The sequence below is a fragment of the Suricata suricatta genome, chromosome 10 (genome assembly GCF_006229205.1).
Source record: "Suricata suricatta isolate VVHF042 chromosome 10, meerkat_22Aug2017_6uvM2_HiC, whole genome shotgun sequence".
Lineage (NCBI taxonomy): Eukaryota > Metazoa > Chordata > Mammalia > Carnivora > Herpestidae > Suricata > Suricata suricatta.
In genome coordinates, this window is record NC_043709.1 from 26,237,473 (window position 1) to 26,244,601 (window position 7,129).

At 44.1% G+C, this 7,129-nt stretch overlaps 1 long non-coding RNA gene across 2 annotated transcripts; it reads right to left on the reverse strand.

Annotated features, from left to right (window-relative positions):
* Positions 1-3,378: 3,378 nt before the first annotated feature.
* Positions 3,379-6,823, reverse strand: LOC115304416. 2 transcript variants are annotated; one of them, XR_003914426.1, is made up of 3 exons: positions 6,490-6,823; positions 4,937-5,068; positions 3,379-3,674 (listed from the first exon to the last, which is right to left on the reverse strand). It is a non-coding gene; the product is annotated as an uncharacterized LOC115304416 (long non-coding RNA). The 2 variants fall into 2 exon arrangements; XR_003914425.1 differs by lacking the exon at positions 3,379-3,674 and adding an exon at positions 4,379-4,664.
* Positions 6,824-7,129: the final 306 nt, after the last annotated feature.

Consider the following 7,129-nt stretch of genomic DNA (forward strand, 5'->3'; position numbering starts at 1 on the left):
TTTATCTTTTTTTTTTTTAAGTTTATTTATCAATTTTGAGACAGAGACAGAGCAAGTGGGGTAGGGACAGAGAGAAAGGGAGAGAGAGAGAGAGAGAGAGAGAGAGAGAGAGAGAGCGAGAATCCCAAGCAGGCTCTGTGCTGACAGCTGCAGAGCCCAACACGGGGCTCAAACTCACCAACCATGAGATCATTACCTGAGCCAAAACCAAGAGTGGGTCACCTAACTGACTGAGCCACCCAGGAGCCCCTTAGTTTATCTTTTATAAAATTTCTTTCTAAAGGTTATATATGCACTAGCTAAAGTTTTGAACATATCAAGAGGGAACACGGTAGATCTCCCTTGGACACCATTTCATCTAATCGTCCTCTCCAGAAGGAACTATCTTCAGATAGTCTTCTCTCTTAACAGATCCCTTTTGCTTTATTTTTGAAAGATAGAGACTTCATTGTCAAGACTACAGAGAGGTAAAATGAAATTTTAAAAATAAAATTCTATGAATTGGTTGGTTTTCATTTGTCTGACTCAATTCCATTCAATTAAGTTCAATTTGCCCCAACCAATTCTGTTACCTTTACCTGTGGCAGGCCTTTTATGCCAATTCATTGATTTTAGTGACTTAAAACAAAGTTTGGTTGTTATTCATTTACTCAAAAAATATTACCCGAGTTTCCTACCAAGTGTCAAGTCTGTTCTAAGACTTGGGGAAATGTCGTGAACAAGAGAGACATAGTGTCTGTCCTCAGGGAGCTAATTGGGGGGTACAGCAGATAAGAAAGTAGGCTCAGGAGAACTACCTTATGTAGCCTTTGAGGATATGATATTTACATTAAGACCTGAAAAACAAGAAGGAGCCATGCAAAAATCAGGTAGAGCACACAGCTAGTGCAAAGGACTTGCAGTGGGAACCAGTCAGGTGTATGTAAAGAAACAGGAAGGAGGCAAGGATGTGGGGACCTCAGAGGAGGAGTGGAGAGGGAGTGGGCTTCTATGCTTTGTTAGGGCTGCTGTAACAACCACATCCTTGGTGGCTTAAGTAACAGAAATTTATTTACTCAAGGTTTTGAAGGCTAGTAGTCCAAGATCAAGGTGTCAGCAGGGTTGATTTCTTGTCAGGCCTCTCTCACTTCCTTGTAGATGGTCGCCTTCTCCCACTGTCTTCACGTGGTCTTTCCCCTGTGCCTGCCCCTGTCCTAATCTCTTATCCTTATAAGGACACCAGTCACATTGGATCAGGGCCTGTTCACATCACCCCATTTTACCTTAATACCCTATTCCAAACTCAATCACAATTTCAGAGGCACTGGGGGTTACGACTTCAACATATAAATTTGGGGGGACACAATTCAGCTCATAGCAGAGCTGGTGAAGTCTGAGCAGCAGCTAGATTACATAGGGTTTTGCTGGCCAGGGTCATTTATTTAAGAGTGATTAGGAACCATTGGAAGCTTTTAAGTTGGGGGGGTTATGATTAATATTTGGGAGTCAGTTTCTCTGGAGATCCCAGCAAGGGGAACTAAAACCCCACTGGCCCCAAGCCCAGAGGTGATCTTCTCTATCAACCTAGGGCCTGGATTAAATTCTCTTCATCCTGTTCACTCTTCTTGTTTTCCAGCAGAGTTTGCACAAAAAGAAAACAACACACTCAGGATAGTAATGCCTCAGTTTTCCAAACAAAGTTTGAAATGCATAAAGGCTCAACCATAAATACACATTTTGCAAGACTCTCTGATCTATTTATGGCACAAAAATCTCCTAAATAGAGGAACTGGATCAACTGCACATAGCCATTGTTGACTTTCAATGAGTACATTCGTTATCATGATGGCCTGTGTGCCAAGGGACTGTTATACAAAGACATTTCTGTGTGGTGGTAGTTTTCTGTGCTCATCGGTGGATTTTGTTTTGTCATGTGGGTCAAGATCTCCAACCATAAACACAGAGGAAATGTTGGCTTGAGAAATAACTACTTTACTCTATTAACAAGCAGAGCTGAAACTGGAAAAAATAATTTTGTTGTGTAAACATAAGCTTGTTGTTCAGCTAGTGCAAAGCACAACTCTTGCAAAATGCTAAGGGGACATGGTCCTCATGGGCGAACTTTTAAAATGGCTTTGGAAGAAAAGAAACAGCAGCTCTGTTTATTGTGCAAAGGTAGGGAATGTCAAAGCAGAACTGTCAAAATTATTTTCAACGACCGAATGCCACTTATGAGCTGTGAGGTACCTATTTCAACAAAGCTCTTTCAAGTTGGAAGGGAGAAAAATCTCTTTTTATGCATCTAAAGACAGCATCAAAATTAACATCTGAGTTATAAAAATAGTCCATGAAACAGATGACTTGATTCTGTGACTTGATATTTTACTAGATAAAATTCCAAGTGAATCTCTTCTCTTTTGCATTTTTCAGAGCTATTTCCCTTCTCTCATTTGGTCCTCTGGTTAATGTGTTGAGGCAGGCTCTTGTCAGCCAGATGGAATCCAATCTATATTTAGAGCTTCCATTAGCTCTTGTGTTTGAATGTGCTACCATTTCCTAATTTCAACACAAATATTCTACGAGAGTGGATTGCCATTTATATTATTGCTGCATAATAAAGTCAATTATGCTAATACACCTTATTTTTCTTTAAGCTTTAAAAAAACTCATGCATGTTCCCTTTTTATTGGTTACCTATTGATAAATAGGAAGTTGTTAACTTGATAACATTTACTAGTTTTCAGAGTGGTCAGCCTTAGTTCTGGTTTCTCTCCATGTCCCTTCCCAGCTGGTTTGGGTGCTGTTTAATACTGTCTTTTCAGCTTGTGGGAGTTCAGCAGCCCAATTAACCTTGAGGTTGGAAGAATGAAAAATGGAACCAGTCCAAAATGAAAGGTTCATTTTGCCAGATTAATTCTTTTCTTTCTAAAGTAAGAAGTTACTGTGTTATCCCAAATGCACAGGTACTACTGTGCCAAAGTACTGTGGAAAGCTTAATGTGGAACTTTCCTAAAGTCAGTTGAGCGTTAATGAAAGTTTGGGGATAGCAGAATTAAAGAAAGGAGTACTCTGTTTTTTATCACCATCTCCCAAAACTATGTAGTAGAAAGCTCTGATGATGACTTTAGAAATAACTCCCTTCTGCTTGTGCAGGACAGAATAGAAAGCCATTTCACAAGCTTTCTGCATGGAATCAGAGTAATCCTCCTGGTGTCCTCTGGCAAAGACCTCTTCTGGGCAAACAGAATGCTGGCACTGTCATCAGCATTCTGGGAGCGAGGCCTTGGGCCAGGTCTTGGGATTTTAATAAGCATAGCATATGAACAACCTTCTGGAATCAGAGTCTTGAACGAAACAAAACAAAAGTCAGAGGCTGCAATTACTCGAAGGTTTATTTGGACCTCGAAAGGGAGATGAGGAACCTACAAATGGCCTAATGTACAGGAGAAGGCAGATAACCAGATTCATGCTTGTTCTCAATCAGAGGAGCTATCTGTATTCAGCAGGAGTATCTTATGGGTGCTTTGTCACATGAAGGAAAAGATCAGGGGTTCAGTGGAATCACCAGAAAAATTGGGTTGTGTCATTTCCAGTCGCCAAGGTCAGCACAGAAGATCAGACATGGATGGATGTCTGGTGTTGGCTCATCTACAGGTCAACTGAGACACACTTCTTGCTACCACGTCCTACGACCCCTGGTTGGAGAGGATGATAAGTGCAGACTTCAAGTCACACCAATAATTCTCGGTCCCAGCTCCTGCTCTTTTTATGGTGTCTTTGTTTTCTGCTCACAACTGGACTGCAGCCACTGCTGACTCCCCTCATACTGCTCTGTCTGCTTTTCTCTGCTTTCCCTCCTGGGCCTCTATGAGTCTTGATTCCAATTCCAGTATGTGGGCTCCCCTCCACCCCCCGCATGCTTCTAAGCAGTTCTCGGACACCAGCTAGGTGTCCTACAATTCAACTGACTTCTGATATCATGTCCCTGCAGACAGTGCCAGATCCTACAGGAAAGGGTTCAGTTCTCCAGCCATCTGCCTCCCACCTTCAGATGCCAGGTTGTTACCTGGGCTTCTGACTGACTGCCTATAGATTGGAGGTTCCAACCATTCCCTCCTTGGGTTCTACTAATTTGCTGGGGCAGCTCTCACAACTCAGAGAAACATTACTTACTAGAGTATTAATTTCTTATAAGACTTTATAACTCAGGTACAGCCAGATGGAAGAGATGGAAAGGCAAGTATGTGGGAAGGGGTGCAGAACTTCCATGCCCCCTCTAGGTACACCTCCCAGAACTGTACCCAGGGTGCATGGGTGCTGGAGCACCTGACTCTGGGGGTCTCAAGCAGCCCAAGTTCAACCACTTGTTGCTGACAAAATCTGAAGGCAGAGAGAAGAGTAGTGGTAAAATCAGAAAAGAATTTACTTAAGACCAACAGCAGGAAGATAGCGGACTAGTGTCTCCAAAGTGATGAAAATACTTTCAGGTTTACATAAGGAAAATGTGAGACAAAGGCCATTGGGTACATGCAAATGGGCAACAAGAGACAGGTGAATCACTGTCTTGGGGTCGGTTACTCGGGGTCTGGATGGCTCTGGCTAGTTCTTACGGCTTGAGGGGATAGTTTCTGGTGCCATCACAGGATGCTTTGTCAAAAGGTCTTTTGCCGGAGTTAAGACATAAGCTGGCAAGAAGAACGTAATCAGTTAGAAAGTAGAGGCTAAGGTCAAAATGGAGGTAGCCGAAGTCCTCTTTCAGCATCTCCATGTGTACACCAATCTGGGAGATCTCTGTACCATGGCCTTTTGGGTATTTATGGCGGCTTCATTACCCAGGCACGGCTGATTAAATCATTGACACCTGGAAACTGATTCACCATCCAGCCCATCCCCCTTTCCACACCCCCACCCCTCCCCGAGTTCAGGATTGGAGAAGGATGGGAATGAAAGTTCTAACCTTCAAATCAGACTGTTGGTTCCACTGGCAACCGGCCTCCACCCATAGGTGCTTTCCAGATGTCGCTTATTAACATCACGAAAGATACCTTGGTGGCTCTCATCACAGGAAATTTGAAGGGTTTTAGGAGGTCTGTGTCAAGAATGGGACAATGGCCAAATATGTCTTTCTTGTTATAAATAACTTCCTGAAATCATCACTTAAATGTTGGCATTCCCCTGGATGTGCCCTATAAACCTAGCTGTTCTCACTTTATGTCTAGAGCAGAGCTCTTTCCCTGGTTCCATAGATGCCTCATAGTCAGCACTGAGTGATCCGAATTCGCGAGGCTCCCACCCCTGAGCTTGTGCCTTCTCCTGAGATCCTTCCTCATCTCTAATAGTGACTGGGATCCAGTGTGCTCATGATATTCCAGGCTCCGTTCCAAACATCTGACATGCGTTACCTCATTTCGCCTTTTTGAAAGCCTGGCGCAGAAGGTACAGATATTATCCCCACGCCACACGTCTGAAGCACAGAATGATTCCGTGCCTTGCCCCAGGGTCAACAGCTCCTTGTAGGTAGAGCTGGGGTTTGGCTGCAGGCTGTGTAAACCAGAGCCCACTTTTTTTTTTTAACAACTCTGCTGTGCTGCTTGCTGTTTGCGTTCATCCAGGTCAGAAACCCACTCATCATTTTTGAGGCTTCTTCTCCCTTGATGCCTTTCCTCCCTCCGCTGCCTCATAGGTACCATTAGCATCCAATCCAATGCCCATCCCAGCACTCTTACCCCCTGAATAACTTCACTGTCACCACTGAGTCCAAGCTATTGCCTCCTAACTGGATACATACAATGGCCTCCTAACACCTCTTCCTGCCTTCACCCCTTTTCTCCTTCCCCTCCATGTACCTCCCGCATTACAACCAAAGAAGTCTCTCGATACAGTAAATTCAGTGTGCCACCCTGATAGTTAAGACGCTGCAATGGTTTCCTATTGTCCTCAGGTCAAAGGTGTTAAGAGATAAACCGAGGCCTATTAAAAGTTTTTAAAGTTTATTTGAGCAAAAATATGTTCGCATTGGAATAGAATCCCAAATTGGAAGTGGTTTAGGGGGCTCCATTCACAGGAGCCCCAGGGAGAAGACTTAGACAGAGGTTGCAGAAGCCAAGAAAGGAAAGTACTTGATTGGCTGTAACGTTAAGCCTAGTTATAAGCTTGTTTGTGATTGGTTATCCTTACTTTTCATTTTCTTAACTGAGGCATTTACAGGCTTAGATTTTGGTTTGCTTATGTCAATCACCCTGGCATTTAGAGCCACTTCTGTCCAAAGGCCACCTTTTAAAAAACTAATTTAACACCCTTAACATTACTAAGAAGGCATGATATGATTCTGTTCTCCTTTTCAATATCAGTTTTCCCAGACTGTCCTGTCACCTTGTGCTGTCCACAGGCTCCAGTCTTTCTGAACCTCTTTCCTTTCCTGATTCTTAGAAGGACACCTACTCTCTGTTATCTCTTGATCAGTAGGTTGTCCAGTCCCTTTGTCTGAAACACTTTTCCTTTTTGCTTTACCTGGTTTTCTTCTCATCCTTTAAGGCTTCAAGATCTCCTCCCTAAGATCCTAAATGGAGTTTGGTGCCTTGGCTGTATTTTCCAGAACAGCTGCCACGTGCTGTGTGCCTGGTTCTGACCTACTCACTTCAAATATATTCACTGGTTAAAGTTCACAGCAGCCCTGTGAGATAGGTACCATTAGCATTTCGCAGATGAAGAAGCGGAAGCACAAAATGTGTCCGTCTTAGTCCATCAGGAAAACGGCTGCTGCTCTAGAAGCTCACCAGAGAAAACCTGATACAGGGCTCTCCTGCGAGGGGGCTGCGAGGGCACGAAAGGCAGACGGTGGGTAGCGAGGCAACCCGGAAATGAGCAACGGAAGGAAGCTGCTGCTGCTGCAAGTTACAGGGATGGGGGTTGGGTGCGCGGGATGGAGGTGATGTCACCAGAGCCGAGGCTCTGGAACCCGGGAGGAGATGCGGCCGCTTCCAGAGCGGCCACCCCAAACAGAGAGGGGACGAAACACCTTGACATTTCTCTCTCCTTTACACGTGAAGTTCTACCAATGCTTCCCATTGGCTGGGCTAACTTGACACTCCGTGGCAGAAATGTAGTTCTCATAAGTCAAGGGGAAGATGGCGACTGGGCTGAGAGCAAC